We start from the raw sequence: 24,147 nt of genomic DNA, 5'->3' as shown, positions 1-24,147 counted from the left end.
GCAGTTAGAAGATCACAGTGTTCCAGAAATTTTTATTTAGTAACTTACTTCTAACTTAATTATACATATTTTATATCCACAGAATAAATATATATATTAAGACAAAATAAGAATGATAATTCTAATATTGATTAGCATAATATCCAGATCGTTTTGTTATGCTCATAAATTTACAATTTGAAAAAATATATGTACTCTTTTGACCAAACCACTGATGATATAGTATACAATTTGAAACTTTAACAGTTAAAATATTATTACCAAAATTGGAAATCCTGTATTAGTCAAGATGTCCTCTTTACCAGAAGTGTGATGTTGGGCAAGTTAATTAAATTCTTTGAGACTTAGAATTTTTATCTGTAAAATGCAGATAAGAGTACCTGCCTTGTAGAGGTGCTCAAAGAGTTAGTTGAGTTAATATTTGTAAAGCACTTAGAATTATTTGAGAGATGGAAAACAAGGGCAGGTTTTTTTAAAACAAGGGCAGTGTTTTTAAATAACAAGGTTATTTAAGAAAAAAAAGTTAAAAAAAGAAACTTCTAGACGTTCATGTGTTTCACTTTACAAGAACAAAATAAGTTTTCATTTTAATACACTGAAATAATGAGAAAGTATTCCTAAAATTTGAAAAGCATATTTGCTATTTTCAGTTAGTACCTAAATAGTCACACATTATGGAATGAGAATTTAACAAAATATATTGTAGAGGGTATTGCGTTTCTTTGTTTTTTAGTTCCTGGAAATTAAACCTCTGTGAAATGGAACTGTTCTTTGATTTTACTTCATAGATTAAAACTATCATAGTTTTAAAGGTGTAGAGTATTACAAGGGCCATGTATTAGACATCCCTTTTTTAAAATATATATCCAAAGAAATGTATCCTCCAAAATATGAAGTACTTGCTGGAAAGTGTCATTTAATTTATTTAATTTCATAGAAATATTATTCAACACTAGAACCTAGGTCTCCTTAATTCAGATCCAATACTCTCTTCACACAACAGATAAAAATTGGGGTACTACTCTGACTCTGGTTAAATATTAGAATTATGTGAGGAGATTTTAAAATATATATCACTGCCCATTGTCGCTGATCAGATCAATTGAATCTAAATCTCTAAGGGATGGATCTTGATATTTGCAAAAAGTCAAGATGTCTGAGAAATCATTTTTGAGACACTTTAGGGGGGAAAAAGAGGGAGGGAGGGGGAAGAGAGAGAGAGAAATATCCATGGGTGTTGAATCTAGATGATGGATATATTTAAGTTCATAATACTATTCTATCTACTTTATTTAAGTCTAAAGTTGTTTGTACAGGTTTTAAAATAGAAAGATAGTGGGGCACCTGGGTGGCTCAGTCTGTTGAGCGTCTAGCTCTCAATTTTTGGCTCAAGTCATGATCTCATGGTTTGTGAGTTTGAGCCCTGCATCTGGTTCTGTGTTGACAGTGGGGAGCCTGCTTGGGATTCTCTCTCCCTGTCTCTCTGCCCCTCCCAGCACACATGCCCTCTCTCTCTCTCTCCATCTCAAAATAAATAAACTTTAGAATAAATAAGTAAAATAAAATAAAAAGATACTATGAAAGACTCTACTAACGTAGATTAACTAAACCTTTACCCCTTGCTCTTACATAATACCCTAGAGTTTTACTCAACAGACACTTCAGGGTTCACAAACAATCCCATTATATCGATATCCAATTTAGCAAGCATTCTCTACCATGTTTTCCTGTTATATTCCATTTATTTTGTTTCTTCCTGCCATCATTTCTTGATGCCATGACAAAGTCACCCTGTCTCCCAGACCATGGTTCTTCTCATGTGATCTACTTCAAGGTACAAGATGCTTTGGTTTCAGTAAAGAATTACTTAGAAAAAGGCTTCCTGCACATCCATGCCATACTTTGTCAACTGGATGCTAAAGCCTAGAATTTCTGAGACTGTTGTTTCATATGTTCCCCCTCAGATTTATATTAAGGGTAAATTCATACCTGATGAATAGACATTCCATGGTTAAAGAATCCATTCTGATAATTTTCTAAAACAAAGAATTGTCTACAATAAATTGAAGTGTGTTACTTATAGTATAGAGATAAAACCTGCTTTCAGGGGCACCTGGGTGGCTCAGTTGGTTAAGCGTCTGACCGGCTCAGGTCGTGATCTCACGGTTCCTTAGTTCGAGCCCCGCGTTGCGCTCTGTGCTGACAGCTTAGAGCCTGGAGCCTGTTTCAGATTCTGTGTCTCCCTCTCTCTGGCCCTCCCCCGTTCATGCTCTCTCTCTGTCAAAAAAAAAAAAAACAAAACAAAAACACAAAAAAACCTGCTTTCAAATTTAAGTGGTGGTTATAAAATAAGTAAGTTCCAGGGATCTGATGTAATGCCTGGAGACTACAGTTAATACTATATTATGTATCTGAAGTTTGCTGAGAATAAACCTTAAGCATTCTCATCCCCCACCCCAAACCCACACAGGTACCTATGTGAAGTAATGGATGTGGGATATGTTAATTACCTTGACTCTGGTATTTATTTCAATATGTATAAGAATATCAAATCATCATGTTGAACACCTTAAATGTACACAATTTTTATTTGTCCATCATACCTCAATAAATCTGGGAAAAATAAATGGCAGTTTTTTTCCCACTACTTCATTTGTAAAGGTTTTAAAGTCTAAATTTTCTAGTCTCAGCATATTACATTCTACTTCCAATAACATAAAATGAAACTATATAATGATGGATTTGTAGACTTAAGTGGATTAACTTCAGGCTATTCTCTCTTCCTTTCTCTGCATGGAGGCAAACATTTATGATTTTCTTAACATCCAGTTTGATGAGGATGAAAAATATACTAATTGGTATCCCTATTTTTAGGGAGACTTGCTATAGAGACTTGCTCGGATTACCTTTGAGCAAGGTAGACACAGAAACATAAACTCCATCAGATAAATCAACTTTTTTCATGTAAGTGTGAGGCTGTTTCATCCTATTTGAATTCATTATATTCTTAGATACTTCTAGGAAGTTTTAAAGTATTATCAGTTCTCTGCCTATTTCTATAACAAGAAATTAAATTAGCCAAGGATTATCTTTGTTCTATAAATTATAAAAATTCTGTATATATTATGTTCTAGACTTGCAGGAGATAATTTTTTTATTTTTGTTTTGTTTTTATTAATACAAACAATATGTAAGCGTAATGAAATGAGTTAGAAAAATTGAAAAAACCACACATAATTTAGTAGTAATACTAGTCAATAGAATCAGATATTAAAATATGTATATTTTTATAATATTTTCATTGTGAGATATACAGAATTTATATAATTTTTCCTGTTGCAGATATATAATACTTTATTTACATCATTATTTGTTTTTAATTATATTCTTAGATTAGTTCTTAAAAGCAGAGGTCTTAGAAACAAAATATATTGCAACTCCTATAGCATACAGCTGAATTCCATTATGAAACATACATTCTTTCTTAAAACCAGCAAATATTTTAAATATACAGATTCCCCCAAATTATATATTTACCATGTATATACATACACATGGCTTTAATTTATAACATCAATATAAGCACACTAGCTTAATGATTTTATTCTTATTCACAAATTGACTTATGAATAAGAATCCATACAGTGAATCCGGTAATCTTAGCATTATAAATTTTTAAATAAATGATTGGAAAGCAAAAATGTTTCTTTGGCTTTAAACCCATTTTTTTTTTCAAATTAAATTAGTTTAGTTGCTTGAGCATATGAAAGATAGGCATATGTACAGTTCATCAATCATGTTATTTCTTTTTAAAGATATCACATGATTTTTTGAAGTAATAAGTATTAACATGTGTAGTATGTGCATCTCTAATATTTTTATGACTATACACAAAATTTTAAGGTTTGCCTAGATCCTTTGTTAGAAAAATAAGTAAAGTGTATAATTATTTGTCATAATAGAAGTCTATATCTTGTATCCAGAAGTACTGTTGCTAAAACAAACAAAATGCAGGAGTAGTTCTTTAGAAACAACTAAAAAAAATTTTGCAGTCAAACAGTTTAGCTTGCCACAGTTTCATAGATGTTAGCAGAAGACTGGAGACTCCTGAGTCAAGAGTAACAGCATGGCAGGTGGTCTGAACTTAATATTTGCTTCTGTTTTCTCTTGTCCCCTAGCTCCCATAGTGGAAGATGCAGAAGAAGGCCTACTGTATGCTGCACACATGGTGGTTTGTGTCACAGGTGAGGAATCCTGGTCAAAAGAAACCCCAGTGTTATAAGGGGGTAGTTGTTTATAAGGGGGTAACTGTCTGTCCAACCTTTGCTCTGAAGGAAGATACTGTCTTTATAATCCTGGTTAGAAAACCATCTGCCTTCCATCCCAGAAGAAGACAATATCTCTAACTTCCAAGTCCTTTTACTATATGAATACCTTTGAAAAAAGTAGTCCAGAATACAGCCATCAATGCTTTTCAACAAAACATATAAACACACAAGAATCTCATCAAGAATCATCAGCTATAATCTTACGCAATGGTAACTACATATAACACCAAGGATATTAGTTGCTTGAGGACTCACAAAACCAGCAAAATTTGAACATTAATAATTTACTGTAAGTAGATAAACCAAAAGCCACAATTTCACAAGTTAGACCTAGCAAAAGAATCTGAATAGAGCAGTCATTACTAATTAAGGTTATAAATGTTCACTTCAGTAATAAATTAAGTTGTGAGAACTTCAAGGTAAAAATTGGACTTTAATCACTTTTGTAATCCTTTAAAATAAACCAGTATCCCTCCTACTTATTAGCTGCTAGTAACAAATGTCTCTCATTTTCAAATTCTCAACATCAATTTGGATAAATGCCCATCTCAACACTGTGTGACTCTGGTAGACTGCCGATCACCAGACTCACAAGAGTCCACAAGTCTTAGAACAGTAACTGGCATAGAGAGAGTACCATTTAAGTATTTGTTACACTAATAAAATTAAACCAAATAACTCTACGTGATATCATGCTTAATAAAATTGTGTTGAATTATATCAAATCTTATTTTTCTCTAAATTTTTATTTATTCAGGAAGCAAAATTAATATTCAAAATTTGAAATGTACAAAATGATAAAGCAAAATTCTTTTTCATATTCTTCTCCCTCAACCACACAAATTAATGTAGGCCAAAAATATCATTAATGTTTTTTTCTTATGGAAAAGTTTTATACATATAAAATAAAACATATATATATATATATATATATATATATATACACACACATATATACATATACAAACATATTTACAGATGTAGAAACTTCTATTTTCTTATTTTTAATATGAATGATAATAAACCATCCACATTATTCCAATCTTGCTTTTTTCTCTTAAATATGAATCTAGGAGAGCATTTTATATTCAATACATATGGAGTTTTCTTATGCCATTTTGAGGATTTACAGTGGCTCATTAAGCAAATCCTCTATTGATAGGCATTAAAATAATTACCAGTATTTTTCTGGAAACAAAAAATTTGCAAGTAACTCATTTTTATCTGTGCAGAAGAGCTGTAGAATAAATTCTTGGAAGTGGAATTTCTTGATCAAAGTGTTTGGCCTTTTTATTTTTTTTTATTTTTATTTTTTTTTTTTGGTGGCACAGATTGCCATAGATGATATCTATGGATGTGTTATAAACTTCCTCCAAGAATCCACGAGAATGCCTATTTCCCTATATGCTCGCCAACTAAGCATGCTATGATATATTAAGGTTTTTGCCAATCTGGAAAGTAAAAAAATGGGATGGAATGCAATTTTAGTTTGCATTTGTCCTACTGTGAATGAAATTGATCATATTATTTTATATAATTAAGAGATATTTCTACTTCCTCTTTGGATAATTATGCACCACTTTTGAACATATTACTGCTTTCCTTTCCTTTCATATTTCTTTTCATTTTTTTATCATTTGCCTTCTGTATTAGTTTTCTAGGGTTATTGAACAGTACCATAAACTGGGGGTGATTCCAAACAACAGAAATTCACTAGTTCTGGAGGCTAGAAATGTAAAATCAAGGTGTATTGCAGGATGGTGTTCCCTCTGAAACTGTAAGGGGATCTTTCCTTAACTCTTGCTAGCTTTTAGTAGTTTGCTGGAAATCTTTGGTCTTCTTTGGCGTCTAAATTCATCAGCCCAATCCCCCATTTCCATATGTCCTTCTCCATATATTTCTTCATATTGTGTTCCCTTTGTGCATTCTTGCAAATACTCAAGAAAGAAATAATACCAGTTCTACCCACAACCTTCCCAAAAATTAAAGTGGAGGGAAAGCTGCCCAGCTCGATATTTTTTAGGTCAGCATTCCTTGCTTTTCAAATCAAAGACTCTATAAGAAGTTAACTATAGCTTAATATAATTCAAGAACATAGATATAACACCTCCAATTAAATGTTAGCAAACAGCATCCAGCAATATTTGGAAAAAGTTTAATATATCATGACTAATTGTGCTTTATTCAGGAAGCCAAAGTTCATTTAACACTCAGTTAAATTGCCCTCACACCAATTTTTAATGCTTGAATAGTTGCTTGTTCTCACTTGTCCTGAAAATGGAGTTTTTGGTTTCATTTCATTACTTGATTTGGATAATTTTTTGGGTAATTTCCCTAGGGCAACGGTGGAATTCTTATAAGATGCCATCATGTTTAGTCTGCTTATGTTAAATTTTAGCAAATTAATTAAATTAATTTCAATTAGCTACATATTGTATATACTACAATTTATCTGATGGAGTTAATTGAACATCAGCATGATCAATATTACTATGCTAGTTTCTATTTTCCTTTCTTCATTTTTTTTTAGGATTCTTTCAAAGCTATCATTGATTTATAGATTTTCCTTTAAAGACATCTCTATGGTTACAGTGTAATGAAGGTATATAACAAGATCAGGTAATTATATATAAATATCACACCAATTGTGATAGGCCAAAAAATAGGTCCCCCTAAATATCTATATGCTAATTCCCATGTGTTATCTTAGATAGTAAAAATGTGTTCAGTAAGTAAGACTGTGTTATCTTACTATTATAATAAAAGGGACTTTTACAGATGAAATTAAGTAAAAAATCTTGAGGTAGGACAGTTATCCTGGATTATCCAGGTGTGTTTGATATAATAAGAATGGCCTATATAAGGGGCAAGAACAACAAAAGCAGAAGGAGATGGGACAATAGAAGCAGAGGCTGGAGTGATACACTTAGATGATAGAAGAAGGGTCATGAACCAAGAAATGCATTTAGAAGATATCTAAAAGCTGCAAAAGTGAAGGAAATAAATTCTTCCCCTGCAACCCCTGAAAGAAACATAACACAGCCCACATCTTTCTTAGACTAAAGACCTCCAGAACTATAAGAGAATGCATTTGTATTGTGTTAAGCCACTAAATTTGTTGTAACTACAGCAGTGATAGGAAACTAATACATCACTTAAAATATGAAATATGAGATATAAATGCACCTAAAACAACAAGTGTTTCTAACTCCAATGTTATTCTTTTCTTTCCTCTTACTATTAAACCACTTTCCTGATTTTGGATTGTATTATTCCCATAAATTATATGAATTTACCATATACATTCATGACTAAATGGTAGTTATGCCTTCTTCCAGAGTAACAGAGTGGGGACTCTACATGTATTTGCTCAGTTAGACTGTATTTTCTTAGTTATTTGGCTCTGAAGTGTTGTTGCATGTCAATGAGTTCTCACAAATGCATATGTACATAACTAATGCATTTCTGTGTCTGAACATTAAGACATTAGGCAGATGATTTTTCACATTCTACTTTCTCCTCTTGCAGCTAGAAGGTGTGATGGTGACCAAAATTTACATGTGGAATTATTCTGAGGGTTCCATATATTCAGTGCAAAATAAATGCTCACCCTTCCCTGGTTTCCCAAGATAAGGAAGTATACTAGTGGAGAAGGAGTGGGATGATAAAGTATGGGATAGAGGCATCAGAGTAGATATGGATGAAACAAAGAAATTATAACCACAAATCTATCTCAAATTCTGTAACTATGGGAGAAAGTTCTTTCAAACTTATCTAAAGAAATTATTTTTGTCTACCTTAAATCTTTTAAGCATTATACTCAAGGCAGTGATGCTGATTCTCCTTAAGATACATCCTACCAGCACGTGTCTCATCTGTTTCCATGAATTAAGTTGGATACCTAATGTTTTAGTCTTTGGGCTGCTATAACAAAGCATCAAAGTCTATGTGGCTTATAAACAACAGAAATGTATTTCTCAGAGTTCTGGAGACTGGAAGTTTGAGATTACGGTACCAGCATGGTCAGATTCTGCTGAAGGAACCCCTTCTCCTTTTTTTCTCATTGGATGCTCACATGGTAGAAAGAGCAAGAGGTCTGTTTTATAATGGCACTAATCTCATTCATGATGATTCTGCCCTGTGACCTAATTATCTCCCAAAGGTCTATCTCCGAATACTACCACATTTTGTTTAGGATTTCAACATATGAATGGGAGAGGCACAGACATTCAGTCTATGGCATTCAACATAGTTCACATGGGAATTACATGGAACGCTCATGGAGGTGAAAACTACACTGAAAGAGTAGAAAGTTCTAACCGGACAATGTCAGTAGAGAGTACACATAAGATTATATGCTAAAGATGTTATATCAGGATGAAAAATCAAGGTCCAATAGGATTATTGTATTAATATGGAAGTGGTTACAAGGGATTAGAATTTCAATATCTTGGTTGAAGGCCAAATAATTTTACTAATCTGCTAAAGATAAAGTGAACTTGGACTCAGTGATGGCATATAGTTAATGAGCTTGAAATGTCAGCTTCTCCCTGGCATAAAATAGATGATGTCCCAGAGAGATGAGAGTGTTGGAATGGAAATATTATATAGAACTCTCTTACCCATCTAAAAATATTCCTAAATGAACTTCTCACCAGCTTTTAAACTAATGATTTTGTAAGGAGAATGCAACATTCTTATAGTGCTCATGCTCTGTATCTCAGAGATGATGATAGGGATGCTGAAATGGAAATAGTTTCTTTGAAATCAATAGAAATGTCAGGGTCACAAAAGAAGGAGAGGCCAAGTGGTAATGGAATATCAGGGGGTTATATTCTACGTTATATTGCAAGTGATATAATATTCATAGATAGGATGACAGCATGAATATTTAATCCCCTGGCCAACCCATAAAATATTAATGAATAAAACAAAAAAATTTATCTGAAATACAAATAGAACAGGTAAAGTGGAATATGAAATATAATTGATCTAATAAGCAAACAAGACAGAATGAGAAAATGGAACCAAAAATAAAAAGCAAACAGAAGGTTGGAATGAATAATCTTAAGAATATTGATTATGTTAAATTTAAATAAAGTACATATTCAATTAAAATGACAGACAGGATGCTACACTTATACCTCCCATCCTATAGGAGGAGACACAGAATTTATGGGTGTCCTTTGGTTTCAGTGACATTTCCTATATATGGGCATCCTCTCATGATCCCTTTACTGGATTACTTAAGGACTGTGTACTCTTCAGTGTGACCTGAAAGCAAAAAAAAAAAAAAAAAAAAAAAAAAGTGTCTGCAGAAAATCTTAGTTGTGATGAAAGATATCCCACCATGTTCTTTTTTATTTTAATGTTTTTATTTGTTTTTGAGAGACAAAGCACAAGTGTGGAAGGGACACAGAGAGGGAGACACAGAATCCGAAGCAGGAGCCAGGCTCTGAGCTGTCAGCATAGAGCCTAACGTGGGGCTCAAACTCACTAATGGTGAGATCATGACCTGAGCTGAAGTTGGAAGCTTAACTGACTGAGTCACCCAGGCACCCCTGCCATCTGATTTTTACCGAACAGTAGCACATACTCCACGGGATAGGAGTATCTTTGGTGCAAAAAAAAAAAAAAAAAAACGTTTGTATGGAAACTGGCAGGCCTCCTCCCCACCACCCACCCCCCTGTCAAACCCACCCTTGGAATAATTATAGTGAATATCTGGGTTTCAGGGTAGGGTCAGAACCTCTTCTACTGATAATTAATATCCTTCTAAAAGTAGGTTCTAGAATGTTTTTCTTCCAGCCATAACATAGTAACTTGTACTTGACTTGCCCTGTTGCTATAAACATCTGTCTGTGAAACTGGACAAAATACATGGTTTAATTGTTTTCAAGCAATCATATAAAGAGAAGTAAAAGTCTTTGGTCCTGGAGTGCCTGAGTCGCTCAGTCTGGTAAGCATCCAACTCTTCATTTTGGCTCAGGGCATGATCTCACAGTTCACAAGTTTGAGCCCTACATCGGGCTCTGTGTTGGCAGTGTGGACCCTTCTTGGGATTCTCCCTCTCTCTCTCTGTGTCTCTCTGTCTCTCAAAATAAATAAATAAACTTAAAACTCTATAAACAAAAGTCTTTGGGGTGCCTATGTAACTCAGTTGGTTAGTGTCTGACTCTTGGTTTTGGCTCAGGTCATGTGTGGGGTCCAGCCCTGTATCTGGCTCTGTCCCTCTCTCTCTACTCCTCTCACTTCTCTCTCTCTCTCTCTCTCTCTCTCTCTCTCTTTCTCAATAAATAAACTTAAAAAAAATTCTTTTTAAGACTTTGGCCTTAAGAAAAGGAAAACAAATAATGCAAGCCACCCTGACATCACAACCTTTTGCTTGAGGAAGGTGACATGTAAACTGAAGAGGTTGGAGATGTGGGCTGCTGAAGTAGCTGAAATTTATTGCTCAGGTGGAAAAGAAGTGGAAGCTGTGCAGGTGGAAAGGAAAGAGTAGACATGGTCTCAATGAGGATATACCTAATTTTATGGTCAATGGTTAAAATGTCTTTGGCCAAAATAGAAAAATAGAAAAAAATCTAAATAGAATGATAAATATATTTAAATAATTCAAAGGAAATAATTATAAGGGAAAAATGGATTTAAAAAGAAATAGAACAACAAAAAACAATTATATTGTGGTTACATAAGTGTAAATGTATTAAGTACTCCAAGAAAGAAAAAAAAGACAAAGGTTGTCAGGCTGAATAAAAGAGCAAACCTGAATTTATTATGTCTCAAAACAAAAATGCTAAAAGTAGGGGGAAACATATCATGCGAAGAGAAAGCAGAAGAAAGCTGGTGTGGCTGTAAAGAGTATTATCAGAGACAAAGAAGGTCGTTTCATAATGGCAAAGATTTGATTCACCAGAAACATATAATAGTCTTAAATATATTTGTACTAATATCAGACCTTTAAAAATAGACAAAATTTGATAAATCTAAATGGAGAAATAGACTAATTTATAGTCACAGCTGGAGACTTTAATATCACTCTCTCAGTAATTTCTGAAACTACTAGACCAAGAATAAATAAATGCAGCTGGGCCCAGCCCTAAGCCTATAGACTAATGATATGTAGCTGCACGAGTGAACCCAGAGGACAAAAGCTTACTTCCACCTCCTTACTCTCTCTCATTTGTAGGCAAACTGAGTTATTTGAAACCTATAAATTAAAATGTTCTTAATAAACTGCAAAACATTGTTTTGATTTCATATTCTAAAATATGAACATAATAATATGCATTAAAGTATTTGAATGCCAAATAAATAAACAAACAAGGGCATAGATTTGAAGACTATCAACCAAATTGACCTAAATCATTTTTATAATACAATATTCACAACCACTACAAAACATACATTATTTTAAAGTGTACATAGATGATTAACCAAGAAAGACTGTTTAATGGATCAGATAATGAATCTTGAAAATTTCATGAACTTTGCAATGAGTATTTTTTCTCTTCTTTTTTTAATATTTATTTATTTATTTTCAGAGAGAGAGTATGAACAGGGTAGGGAGAGAGAGCATGGGAGAGAGAGAATCTCAAGCAGATACTGTGCTTTCAGTGCAGAGCCCAATGTAGCGCTTGATCTCACAAACTGAGAGATTAGGACCTGAGCTGATATCAAGAATATTTTTTCTGATCACAATCATATCAGTTTATATCCTTCAGGAGTAGGCTCAATGCAGTGACTAAAACAAATAAACAAATGTATCTAGATAGTTTGCTAAATGGTAAGCTGAGCACGAATTAGATTTTAAAAGAAAGGAACGATAAACACTTAAGCTTCATTACTATTTGCAGAAGTCAAGTAGTGAGTATGTTGTGGTACTGTGTTGTGGTATTAATATGCATCTTTCTTATTTCTAGTAAGGTTCAGCAACATTTATGATTTTTACTACTTCATTTCTTTCTCAAATTCATTATGAATTGCATATTGTGGCTTTATTGTTCATTTTAATGTGTAGGGAAGTTTATATATTTTAGTTTCTTATCTTTAGAAGTTTCCATATTTAAGGGCACCTGAGTGGGTCAGCTCATTAAGTGTCCAACTTTGGATTTAGGCTCAGGTCGTGATCTCATTTTCTGTGAGTTCGAGCCCAGCATCATGATCTGCAGGAGTCTGCTTGGGATTATCTCTCTCCCTCTCTTTGTGCCTCTCCCCAGCTTGCTTGTTCTCTCCCTCCCTCCCTCTCTCTCTCTCTCTCTCTCTCAAAATAAATAAACATTAAAAAAAGTTTCCATATTAAAAATATCTTCTATTTGCATTGTAGGATGACTTTCTTTTTGAGACAGAGAGTGTGAGCAGGAAGGGGCAGAGGGAGAGGGAGAGAGAGAATCTTAAGTAGGCTCCACGCCCAGCATGGAGCCTGATGTGGGGCTTGATCTCACAACTGTGAGATCATGACCTGAGCCAAAATCAAGAGATGGACACTCAACTGACTGAGCCACCCATGTGCCCCTGCAGGATGACTTTTGATGTATAGAAGTATTCCATTTCAAATGTACTTGTATGTAAGATATTTTCCTTTAAGTCACACTATCTTAAGAAATTCTAAGATACTTCAATATGATAAACATATTACTCTATATTGTGTGGTAGAAATTTTAAAGTTTGGGGGTGCTTGTATGGCTGAGTTAGTTTAGTGTCTAACTCTTTATCTCAGCTCGGGTCTTGATCTCAGAGTAGTAGTTCAATCCCCTTGTTGGACCCCACAAAAAAGTTTTAAAGTTTTGCTTTTTAAGCATAAACAATTGGTGTCATGCAGTCATTATGTGTGTGTGTGTGTGTGTGTGTGTGTGTGTGTGTGTATGTGTGCACATATGTGTGTATTTGTATATGATGTAAGTAAGGTAGCCATCCTTTCCTCCACCAAACTGCAATGTCAGTGCAATATAAAGCATCTGTACGTGTTTGCCACAGTACTATTTTTGAAAAATTATTGGGATTGTTATCTTAAATATTATTTTTATAGATACCTAATAATGAATAATTGCCTAAATTAAGGCTTTTATGTTTTTTCTAATGACTCATGTTCACATTCTGAGTAGTCCCCTTGACTTGCTTTTGAATTGCATTTGAATTTGGATACTTCTTGCATGTTTCAACTGTTCCTCACAGATGTGTTGGCAGCAGAAAATTCTCTGATTATAGGTTTAAATATATGAGATGTTGACCAAAAGAATGGGAAAAGGGAAAATGGAAAGAAAAGAGGCATTTCCCTCTACACAGAAAGATGTGCGGCTTACACAATCCTACGTATATGTGTAGCATTCACAAGACCATTTGAAAGTATATTTAGAGTAGAATGTCTATACGTAGGTGAATATTACAGTAATTTCTACATAAGATCAAAATTTATAGATATTACCTTTTTAAAACTAAGAATATGACAAAACTAGGTCATCTCAGGTAGATTTAAGTTAGTAACTTGGAACAGTGTGTATTTATATCACTTTTTGGAGACTTTATATAACAGATTTTAAAATGTAAAGACTTTTCTAAGAATACTGTATTGTAATAGTGGTTATAACCAGATAATGGAGAAGGAATACTAAATTCTATTATTCATGAAAATTTGCTGCAAGAGGAAATTTAGAAATAACACATTTCAACCCTTCAGTACAGTCCTAAAATTAGCCCACTACATTTTAGAGGTAGAGCAAAATCCAAGATAAATACAATGTTGGGATCAAATGAAATTGTTAACAATGCCTATAATGAAAGACAAAATTACACTTTGGTCGTGGGGGCTGAGAAGAGACAGATTGGACCAAAAACGTTAAATTTAGATGAAGAAGAAATAGCTCCATCTTTGACCCAGAAGAACTGCACACTAAATATATTCTTTCATTCACAATAGAGAAACATGTGTTTAAAAGAATTGCAGTTCAATTGTCCTCTTCCATAAAAAACCATTTCCAAAAGTAGAAAATGAAACTGCTTGATTATTTATAATAAAAGATGTGAAGACAAAGAGATTAGCAAAGAAAGGGGATTAGCTTTTTGATGAAAGTGGATGATATCAATGGAATGCATACATGAAGGGGGGATCTTTTAACTAAGACTCAGTGTCGATATCACATTTTCATATTATTATTAATGACCATTACTATTACTGGTGGCATGTATTGAGTCTTTATTCTGTCACATAGTATGTTAACTGTATAGATCATTTTTTAAGTTTATTTATTTTGAGAGAGAGAGAGAGAGAGAGAGAGAGAGAGCAAGCCTGAGCACATGCATGCATGAGCAGAGGAGGGGCATTGAGAGAGGGAGAAAGAGAGAATCCCTAGCCGGCTCCATGCTATCAGCACAGAGCACAAAGCAAGGTTCCATCTCACAAACCATGAGATCATAACCTGATCCAAAATTAAGTCAGCTGCCTAACCAACTGAGCCACCCTGGTGCCCCTATAGATCATTTCAATTAATTGAAAAATCTCTGTTGGTCAGGTGATATTGACATATTCACTATATTGACAAGGTAACTCAAGCTGAAAGAGGTTAGTTTACTTAGACAAGGTCATATTATATTATTATAAGGTGATGAAATTTGAATTCATATCCAGGCAGAATGATTCAAAGGACTGACTTTTCATCATGACGTGTTTCGGAACCTTCTTTCTCCTAAATAATTATTATAACAATATTTAATGTATACAGTTGAACAATGGAGAAAAATAGCCAAACTTTTCAAAGAGGATTAAATGCTGACTCTGAGCTAACATTAGTTCCTATGAACCCTAACCTACCACGTTGAACTGCCAATCTGAGTGGGAGTTTATGGGCACCAGATAATAAAAGATATTCTAACAAAACTCACTTTGTGTTGGGAGCAGTTCACTTTTAAAATACTGTGATTATTTCTTCAGCTCTTGCCATTACTTTGGAATTCAAGTGGCCAAATCCCATGTTAGCTTCCACCCTATGGTAGAAGTCTTATGCTAATAGGATGGTCTAAATGGAAAGTTTTAGAGGTCCAATTTACTACAGAAATAATAAATTAAAATGCTGCATGTCTGGAGATATATTAACAATTTGTACTTCCACAAAGATTTCAAAAATGCATGTGAGATTATTCCTGTCACATATTTTATATATTGTTTTTTAGTTTTATAAGTGGAAAAGACTGAGGCATCTTGTAGATCAATGGTAGATTAATAAATATTGATGACTCTGTTTCATTTACTCCCCCAAATTTAAGTCAATTGTAGGCACTGGTTTGAGCCTATTGATGTTGTTAATAAATGTCTATCCTTTTGAAGAATAGGAACTTCCAGAAGTTTTTGCATGACAAGAATATCAGTATACATTTTCATGCTATTTTATTATTATGTCAACCCCCCCAGTCTGTAATTCATTATGTTAGTTTGCAAAATTCTTAATACTTCCTCCTCTCTACTAGACATGTTTTCCTCTAGGACATATATTTATGGTAATAAATATTTAGAAAAGTACCTTGGACTTCTTTATAAGATGTGTGAGAGAAGCAAGAGATACATTCCATATAAATACAGAGAAGTTCCTATGGATCCCATGGCCTGGGCCTTATAGAGATCCAGATTCCAAAATGAAAAATAAGTAAGTGCCATAATTTAGAAACCTTATCCTTATAAAGGGTATATATATATATATATATATATATATATATATACTCCTTTCTAGTTTAATTTTGATTATTTGAAGTGACATGTAACACATTTACATTGTTCACTAGTATTTGTTTGTCCAGTGAATCACAATATTAACAACTTTGAGTGGGATCCTGAATAACTGAAGGGTAGAAATAAGTAGGGGTATGACAAAGTACTATTCTGTAGATGGTATTCACTGACATAGAGGATTCAGGAAATGGATTAAATTTAAGATGAATGATGAGTTGAGTTTAGAAATATACATTTTCAGTAAAATTGAGATACCCAAAAAGAGATATGTGGATGGAACATGTAGATTTAGCATCATAAACATTCACAAGTGCAATGAAGCCATGGCACAAACTGAAGTCTCTAAGGATAAAGTGTATGAAGAAAGAATTAGAGGGGTGAAGGATAGAAACCTTCATTCGAGAGTTCAGAGGGGGATAATTTTCTCTCTACGTTTCTGAGTTATTAGCTGAGACTCCTGTGATAAAAAGATAGATTAAAATAGAGAAAAAACAAATTTATTAACATGTATACTGCATGTATACGTGGGAGATACCCAGGGAAAAATGAGTGACGTCCTGAGATGCCTTAGAATTAAGACTTGAATACCATCTTAATATGGAAAGGGAAGTGGAAATGTAGGCCTCCTGCCAGAGAATAAAAATTTTGTTTTGTTTTGTTTTGTTTTGTTTTGTTTTGTTTTGTTTTGTTTAGGAAAAATGAATGGGTCTTGTAGAAAAATAGATGGGAGTGTGATAGCTTGTGACAAAGTTTTGGTGTGATACTGACTTTCAGTCACCTCTCATGTGATGAAACTCCCTGGGAAGGGATTTATTATGACAATTGAGTTCCTTGGATCTGACTTTTGGTAGATAAGGGAAGTTCAGAAAAAGGCTGTCAATGCATTTGCTCTTATTCAAGCACCTACAGCTGAAAATAATTATTATACCAAAGAAGCATATTTGGGGGTGGTATGCCCTGGACTCCTACAGGCATATTTTGGAGTAGCAATTTCTCCTGCTCCTTGACAAAGATAAGTAGAGAATTAATCATAAGGGTGAAAAAAGGAATTTGAAGAAATACAGGCATCACTGGAGCAAAGCAGGTTTCTAGATGGTGTCAAATACTGTAGAGATTAAGATTGATGACAATCCACCTAGTTGTCTCATTTAACTCATTAGTAAGATTTCTGCTCCTGAGTGAAGGTAGTAGGCAATAGAATCATACTCCCACTAAAGACAGCTGGGAAAGCTAGGTAAAACATTAAAATCATATAATTAAAGTCATCAGATAAGTACGCATGCAAATAGGATTAGGTTGGATGAACTTCCAGCCAATGCTTCTCAGAAATGAGGTGAGGATTGCAGACATTTTCATCCAGGGGATTCTTCATTATTAGTGTAGCCTAAGGATTGAGGTTTGGCACAGGCAGAGCTCCCTGCTAGCACAGAGAGTTCCCAGCAAATCTTGTACTGATTGTGTAGGGCTGCAGTGCCAAGATTGGAAATTTGATAATCCTCAAAAATGTGGTGATTTTCCCTACATGATATTTGCTGAAGTCTGGCTGCGTATGTTGTTGGCAGCTGGATTGAAAGCTTCTGTAAAGCAGCATGCAATCTTTCACATCTCAAGGGATTCAGAAAACAAAAAACTACCAAGGACAGGGGTCAGAAAATAAAACAGATATGAATTGAATGTCAGAGAGTGAAGGTCTAATTGTCAATGAGGGTCCTATTGTTACTTGCTACTTTTCTACCCAGCTAAAAGGCCCTTACAGCTAAAAGGCTTAGATTTTAGCCTTGGACCTTCTGTGGGGCACAAGAACCCAACAGAGATGCTAAAGCATTTGCACAGGAATGGAATGATGAACTTTGACATGTGGGGCTAGATTTTCCCTCATGGCATATGCAAGTTTTGAAGTTGAATGAGGCAAAAACCTGCATTAATACTAACCTAGATTAATACTAAAATCTCTGAAGAGCAGAAATGACTGTCTCTCATTCATTTAGATCTAAGTACCAAGACACACTGGCCTCTCAATGAAAACCTTGCAGAATCATGCTGAAGTATGGGTGACAAACTAGAGTGTAACTAAGCCTTACCCAAACTGTAGCTCAGCCCTCATCCAATTGCCTGATCGGAATTAGCAATAAGTTTTCTCTCTCTTTCTAAGAGAGTCGAATAAATAGTTGGATAAATAGGGTCTTGGCATAATATGAAAGATTTGATTTATAAGTCTAGGGGGAAATCAATAGAGAAGTTATAGTAATGGTAATCTCCATCATTTTGAAGGAACACCTAATATCTTGCAGAGTTGTTTGATGAAATTTTGGTCTATGCCACCCTACAAAACCTTCCAAAACTTATTGTAAGTTTGCTGTGTGATATTAAGTATCCATTGATATTCCTGTGGGGGCCATAGCAGGGACGTACAGGACAGATGTCGTAAGTAGACAAAAGGGATCTAGAAGGGTATGCCATTGTTGTTAGGATATGTAGTATGATCAAAAGAGGATCTAGGAGCAGTGCCAACATGAAGTTTTGTGTTTCACATTTTGTTTTCCAGAGACATTATAGACTTAGGGGAGGGTGAAAAAGAATCTGTTAGTTCTTTAAGGCTGCTCTTTGATTTGAGAGCAGTTTTATGAGAAGTGACTTATCCGATTGTTACATCTGATGGGAAGAAACCAAAATTCTCTGTGGACTTTAATAGTTTCAGTGGGCCATGATGGCCAATCAGGTTTATATTATTTTACCAGAAAAATCTGAAACAGTATATTATCAGACAGAATCCTGAGTAGAATATGACCTCTTTGCCTAAGTCTTCTTGTAAGATGCTGTTGGGTTAACTTGGAAATTAGCCAGGGCTTTGCAGAAGGCAAGCTGCAGTGTATAATGTTATAAATGACCATGACACCTGTTGGAAGCTAGATTCCATTTACCAAGTCCCTAATCTAAGGGATATATTTATAAGGACCAAGGAAAACCCAGAATGTGGGATAGATGTGTCGGTGTCAATGAGGGTTCTAGACATGGCAAAACACAGGCTTCCCAGACTCATGAGTTGTGGCAGATAAGCTGGAAGGAGCGGCTCTGATGAGGAAGGACTGGCAAGCACTAAGACATGCTTCTCTCTCAGTGTCTGGAAAGGCTGTGAGCTTAGGGACTTGGTCAGTTTGTCACCCAAGGTACCTGGGGTTTTCTCAGAACTGTAACCAGCAGACGAGGGCATTTCACTCCATCTTCAAGTCAAACAAACTGAAGAGAGTGTTACTAATCATCACAGACAGACAGATGATGCCCAAATGATCCTTGCTGCAGGGAGACTCTAAGAATAGATTTTGTGGTTGGAGAAGGAAACTTCTATCTTCTCCTCCTCTTCTAAAAGCTAAAACAGAAAATACATCACATACTGCTGTGAGCCCAAAGCTGAGAGGCTCCTGTGCTGCTGTTGCTGTGAGGAAAAAGAGGGCATAGGGCTTGGGGCTGAAAATCACATCTTCCTACCTCCCCAGAACACATCCCTCATTACTTCTAATCCAACGCTCATCGACCTCCCTCCTTCACAGATGCCACAGGGCTAGGCTGGAACTCTCTTCAGCTCTCTAAGAAGGCACATATATTCTCATATTAGACTAAATGTGTATGAGTTTGCAAAAAGATACAGAAATAAAACCACAAACATTATACTTTTGTCTAAAAGTAACATCTGGTTAAGGAAAAAAAAATATATAATAGCAATATTTAAACTTCTGAATGTTAAAGTATGAAAGAACTACATCGACCAGTTTTACTGGAGAGAAGAGAAAAAAACTATCCTTGGCACAATATTGGATGAACTGAAATTAGGGTAAATAGTGGCTCATGATACAATCTAATCAAAAGTTTATCACACTTTCTTACTCTTTAAGTTATATTTACCTTTCATCTTGACATTTATTTGTTAAAGTGATATTAATTACCTCACAATTAATTAACCATAATTAAATAGTAACTGTGTCAATTTATATTTAATTTACATAGATATGGATATATACCCTTACTTTAATAAGCATGGTAGTGGGTCTAAACTGTGAAACATTTTTGTTTAGTAAATATAATTGCATGGGATTATATTATTCATCTATGCTTGAGTTAAACCCTGGGTCAGTTTCATTATGTGGGTTAATGAATGAAAGCTGGAAGTCAATGGGCACAAGATTCAAATGCACCAAATAACCTGATTCCTGGGAGAAAAGAATAATAATAATTGTCTCCTTATAAACCCATATATTTGATGACAAATATCACACACAGATGGTATAAGATTTCAAACTCATTTTATTCCTTGTCAATTTAAAACTGATATTTACCTATTTGAGGAGCTTTGTTCATGTTATTTTCCTTAAAAGAGTTAATGTATCTATATGAAAGAATAGCATACATCTATAGTTCTATATAAACTACCACCTCTTTGTCTCTAAAAATAAGACTAATTAGGTAATAATGTTTATAGTGTTCTAATGTAAACTCTTATTTAATATTCATAACAATGTTGAAAAAGAGGTGATGTACCCACTTCACACCTTTGAAAATACAGTCAGAGAGGTTAATTAACTTAACTGTGGTTAAGTAGATGGTAAACAGTTGGGATTTAAACCTAGATCCCAATAGTCCTGATCATGGTAAACGTATGATGCTGCCTCTCTGGCTTAGAAAGTTACTATTCAGTGGATAAGAGCTATTTGTTCTGATGTCTTCAAAATATTTTTAAAACTGCATGTAGGACATGCACATTTTAGAATCAAATAAATAATAAATATCAAATCTTACTTTCAGTGAAATGCTTATATAAATGATGTAGGAATTTCACAAATTCTGACCTCATACAAGAGCTCATTTTGGGGCACCTGGCTGGCTCAGGTGCAACTCTTGATCTCAGGGTCGTGAGTTCAAGCCCCACGTTGGGTGTGAAGCCTACTTAAAAAAAATTCATTTCAAATCCATCATACTTGTTGACTCCAATATTAATTACTGTGAGATAAGCTCAAAGGAAGAAGCAAATCCTTACCTATCAGCAATCTGTGCTGGGTTTTTTCTTTTTATACCATGTGGAAGGAGTTACGAGTGCTGGTTTGGCTATGACTTTGCTCCCTATCAAGATGCAAGGGCAATTGTTAAGAAACTGTTATGGGCAATTCAAAGTGAGAGTCAGATATGAAAAGAGGTAAAGGATCAGGGAAGCATAAGGAATTGTTGTGGAGGTTTGCTGTGCAACAGGATGTTGATGAGAGATGAATAAAAGAAAGAAGAATGAAGGAGGAGAAAATGTTAAGTCTCCATTGTCTAGGGCTGGAAGTAGTTAAAGCTGAAAACCACATAAAATGCCGTCATTTCCTATCATACTAGGATTTTCAAATCCAAAGTAACTCAAAGGGCCTTTACTCTAGAGCAGTGTTTTCCAAACATAGTTTGCCTTAGTATTATCTGGGAAGCTAAGGCTCAAAAACAAACAAACAAAAAACAAAACAAAAACAAAAACAAAAAAAAGCTCATGCCCTGGGCTCCATTGCTCAATGTTATGATTCAGTCCAGTTTGGGAGGGGGCAGAGCAATCCACTTCCTGATTATAATTAGAAGCCAATTCCACAGAGCATTCCTTTATTTATTTATTTTCTGATGGTCTATGAAGTTGCATCTCTGTGTTTATTATTTTGAGGATTGAGAAAACAATCTTTTCTTTTTGGGAAAGCAATCATTTTATTATCCCAAGATACTCTACTTCATGGTCTATCATCCCTGAACTTCTTTAAGCCTGTGTCATGGAAGTAGAGCAAATTCAACGGGCTATTTGCCCTCCAAGGTTATATCTTGATGCTTCCATATTTAATGCCTAAACACTTTAGGCTTAAGTTAGTTAAATTTACTAACTATGGAAAATGTAATTGACTAACAACAGCCATTTTTCTCTTTTCTGCTTTGCTAACAGGACCCCAGTTTTGTTAGTTATGTAGTGACAATGTTCTCCAGGAAGTAAATAACAGGAGTTGATTCATAAATATGGCAATTACGTAATCAATTATAGTAAGATAATTCCCTGTTACCAGAGATTGGTGTATAGTGTGTGCCTAACCAATAGGCTATAAAAGGGCACTCTTACAGAGTTTCTGAAAACCCCGATTTTCCTCTATGATAAAAACTGGGGACCTCTGAGGGTATCATTTACTGCTTTTGGACACTGTTTTATGAGTTATGTGATGCTTGGAACTGGTGATATTTGAAATTGCTGTCACCATCTTAAAATTGTAGAAGAGGATTTAACCAAGACATTGAAGGCAAAGAAGAAATATTCAAAGAGCCATAGTCCTTGGGGACATCATACAGCCTGTGTGCCAATCCTGCTTCTGCCCACCTCTGAACTTCTTATCTTGAGATATTTCAGATGTTTTCATTGTTCAAGTCACTTTCAGTTAGGTATTATTTTATTGCCACTGGTACATTGATTTATACTTTTCCCTTCCTAGCAAGATATTTTTTTTACTTAAACATGTTCAGAATTCTGAAGCTACAGGGTACTGCTCAGATCACTCTGGTACCACATGAGATCTTTGTTCATTATTTTAGCAGTGCAGCATTATCACACTCACCTTACAGCACATTTCCCCCAAGGGTCTCAACGTTTCCAACCGATAGCTTTAGCACGGGTTACTTAAATTTTCTTCAAGATGACTAGATTTTAAAAAATAAGAATCCTGTTGTTTTCCATATGTGCTGATTAAAATGAGCAGCAGACCAAGGTGAGTTTATTAAAAACAGCAAGAATTGTAGCATGGAAGAGAAAGGCCAACCAGTAGGGAGCACCGCAAAATTAAAATTACAACGTAACCAAGCTGTGCTGTCAAAATCCATCGAGTTTTGTCTCTTAACTCTGGTGGGGAAATGTGAAGAGGCTGGAGTGAGAAATATTATTTCTGAGGTCTGGAGACCAAAAGAGGCAAAGTAATTCCTGGCTAAGCAGAAATTAGTTGAGTTCAGTGGGGCCTGTATGCAAGATGCGGGGGGTGACGAGAGAGGCAAGAGAACTGATCGAAAAGACCCATTGTGGAGCTGGAGGAACACATGTGTACAGTCACTACAATTCAAGGCAGAAGTGTAGCCAACTCTAAAATGGACAAATCTTTGTCCTGGCATTAACAAGTTGTGAAACTTTATCAAAAATAATTCATTCCAGGGGGTCAGCTGCATTCCAAATTGGAGGAAATAAGATCTAACAAATAGGGCTATGGAGAAGCTTAAATGGAACCTCACATGCAAACTACTTAGCATATTTCCTGGCCCATAATATATATGCAGTAAATGTTATGTAATTATTTTTTGAAAAAATGATTAATATATACATATATTTCTCTAGAGCTATATGGAAAGAAAGGGATGGCTATTCGGGTATCAGAAGTGATTAAATAATTGGTAATTAGGTATTTTTAAAAGTGATGAAACAATCTATGATTTGGTCACACTCCTAGGTTCAGTCAAGAAAAAAAAATGCATAACCCGGAATAAAAAGGACAGTAAGTTCAGCTGTTCACTGAAACTATTAAAGAAAATCCTGTGTCGTTAAAATACAAGGAATCATGAGACTTAGGATGCTTTATTTTGTCTGCGTCAGACTATTTCTATTTTTTTTATTATAGCAAAATCTTTTACAAACATTATTTTTCAATTGGTGATATATTTTGTTCCTTGGGTAACATTTGGCAATATCTGGAGATGTTTTTGGTTGTCCCAACAGGCCAAGAATTGGCACTTGAATCTAGTGGATAGATGCCAGAGAAGCAGCTAAGCATCCCACAGTGCACAGAATCCCTACTCCCCAGCAAAGAATTATCTGGCTCAAAATATCAATACTGCAAAGTTTAAGAAACCCACCTTAAATTTTATTAACACTTATTTTATTTTTTTAATTTATTTTAATGTTTATTTCTGAGACAGAGAGTGACAGAGCATGAGTGGGGGAGGGGCAGAGAGGGAGGGAGACACAGAATCAGAAGCAGGCTCCAGGCTTTGAGCTGTCTGCACAGAGCCCGACGCGGGGCTCAAACTCACAAATCATGAGATCATGACCTCAGCCGAAATTGGGTAGCC

At 34.8% G+C, this 24,147-nt stretch overlaps 1 long non-coding RNA gene across 1 annotated transcript in view; it reads left to right on the top strand.

Moving 5' to 3' along the window:
• LOC131483769 (uncharacterized) overlaps positions 1 to 24,147 on the top strand; it is a 165,700-nt gene that overhangs the window by 27,724 nt on the left and 113,829 nt on the right. Inside the window, exon 2 of the long non-coding RNA XR_009247902.1 lies at positions 4,179 to 4,244. This is a non-coding gene — a long non-coding RNA (uncharacterized LOC131483769). The remainder of the gene's footprint in view (positions 1 to 4,178; positions 4,245 to 24,147) is intronic.

This window comes from Neofelis nebulosa, chromosome 1 (genome assembly GCF_028018385.1).
Source record: "Neofelis nebulosa isolate mNeoNeb1 chromosome 1, mNeoNeb1.pri, whole genome shotgun sequence".
NCBI lineage: Eukaryota > Metazoa > Chordata > Mammalia > Carnivora > Felidae > Neofelis > Neofelis nebulosa.
The sequence above is the reverse complement of the archived record's forward strand: the minus strand, read 5'-3'. Positions and strand labels throughout refer to the sequence as shown.